The following is a 2,303-nucleotide window of genomic DNA, read 5'->3' as shown; positions in this document are numbered from 1 at the left end:
ATGAGCAAGGTATGTTTTTCCACTTATGCAGGCCTCTTTTGGTTTCTTGCAGTAGTGTCTTGTAATTTTCATTGTATAGATCTTTTATGTCTCTGGTTAGATTTATTCCTCAGTAATTTATCTTCTTGGGGGCTACTGTAAATGGTATTGATTTGGTGATTACCTCTTCGAGGTTCTCTTTGCTGATGTAAAGGAATCCAACTGATTTTTGTATGTTATCTTGTATTATGAAAATTTGCTGAAATTTTCTGTTAGTTCCAGTAGTTTTCTTGTGGATTCTTTGGGCTTTTCTGTGTATAAGATCATATCATCTGCAAATAGAGATACTTTGACTTCTTTCCTACCAATTTCAATGCCTTTTTTCTTCTTCTAGCCTTATTGCTCTGGCTAGGACCTAGAGCACAATGTTGAACAAGAGTGGTGATAAAAGTCATCTTTGTCTGGTTCCCATTCTCAAGGGGAATGCTTTCAACGTCTGTCCATTTAGGATGATGTTGGCTGTTGGCTTTGTATAAATACCCTTAGTTATGTTGAGGAATTTCTTTTCTATTCCTATTTTGTTGAGAGTTTTTATCATGAATGGATGTCGTACTTTGTCAAATGCCTTTTCTTCATTGATAAGATCATGTGTTCCTGTTTTTGGTTTATTTATGTGATGGATTAAATTGATTGTTTTTCTAATGTTGAACCATCCCTGCATATGCTTGATTATGGTGAATTTTTTTTTTTTTGATAAGTTACTGAATTCTATTGGCTAGAATTTTGTTGAGGATTTTTGCATAAATGTTCATGAGGGATATTGGTTTGTAATTTTCTTTTTTTGTAGTGTCTTTACCTGGTTTTGGCATCAGGGTTATACTGGCTTTGTAGGATAAGTTTAGGAGTCTTCCATCCTTTTCTATGCTCTGAAATACCTTCTGTAGTAGTGGTGTTAACTGTTCTCTGAAAGTTTGGTAGAATTCTCCAGTGAAACCATCCAGGCCAGGGCTTTTTTTTTGTTGGGAGTTTTTAAATTACCTTTTCAATCTCTTCTTTTGTTATGAGTTTATTTAGTTTTTCTACCTCTATTTGTGTTAGTTTAGGTAGGTAGTGGGTTTCTAAGAATTTGTCCATTTCGTCTAGGTTTTCAAATTTGTTAGAGTACAAGTTTTCATAGTATTCTGTTTTGATTCTTTTAATTTCAGTTGGGTCTGTTTTGATATCACCCATCTCATTTCTTATACGGGTTATCTGCTTCCTCTCTTGTTTTTCTTTTCTAAGTTTAGCCAATGGTTTATCAATTTTGTTGATTTTTTTGAAGAAAAATCTTTTGGTCTTGTTAACGCTTTCAATTATTTTTCTATTCTCTATTTCATTTAATTCTGCTCTAATTCTTATTATTTCCTTTCTTCTGGCACCTGAGGGCTTCTTTTGCTGCTCTCTTTCTGCTTGTTCCAGTTTTAGGCTTAATGTTTTGATTATGGCCCTTTCTTCTTTTTGGATGTGTGCATTTATTGCTATAAACTGACCTCTAAGCACTGCTTTTGCTGTGTCCCAAAGGTTCTGGTAGGATGTGTTTTCATTCTCGTTTGATTCTATGAATTTCTTTCTTCCATACTTAATTATTCTATAACCCACTAATTTTTGAGCAAGGTGTTGTTCAGTCTCCATATGTTTAAATTTTTTTTCTGTGCTTTTTCTGTTATTGATTTCTACTTTTATGGCTTTATGGTCAGAATAGATGCTTTGTAATATTTCGATGCTTTGGATTTTGTTAAGACTTGCTTTATGGCCTAATATGTGGTCTATTCTGGAAAATGTTCCATGTGTTTTGGAAAAGAAAGTATACTTGGCTGCTGCTGGGTGGAGTGTTCCATATATGTCTATGAGATCAAGTTGGTTGATTGTAGCATTTAGGTCTTCCATGTCTTTGTTGATCTTCTTTCTGGATGATCTCTCCTTTACCGAAAGTGGTGTGTTGAAGTCTCCTACTACTATTGTAGAGCTATCCATCTCTCTTTCCAGGGCTGTTAGAGTTTATGTATTTTGGAGCCCTGTCATTGGATTCATAAAAATTTATTATAGTTATGTCCCCCTGGTGTATTGACCCTTTAATCATTATAAGGGTCCTTCCTTATCCTTTGTGGTGGATTTTACTTTAAAGTCTATTTTGTCAGAAATTAATAATGCCACTCCTGATCTTTTTTGAGTATTGTTTGCTTGGTATTTTTTTTCCATCCTTTGAGTTTTAGTTTGCTTGTGTCTTTAACTCTAAGGTGTGTCTCTTGTAGGCAGCATATAGATGGATCGTGTTTTTTAATCCA

This window comes from Trichechus manatus, unplaced genomic scaffold (genome assembly GCF_000243295.1).
Source record: "Trichechus manatus latirostris isolate Lorelei unplaced genomic scaffold, TriManLat1.0 scaffold00060, whole genome shotgun sequence".
In the NCBI taxonomy this organism is placed as follows: domain Eukaryota; kingdom Metazoa; phylum Chordata; class Mammalia; order Sirenia; family Trichechidae; genus Trichechus; species Trichechus manatus.
This window is presented reverse-complemented; position numbering follows the sequence as displayed.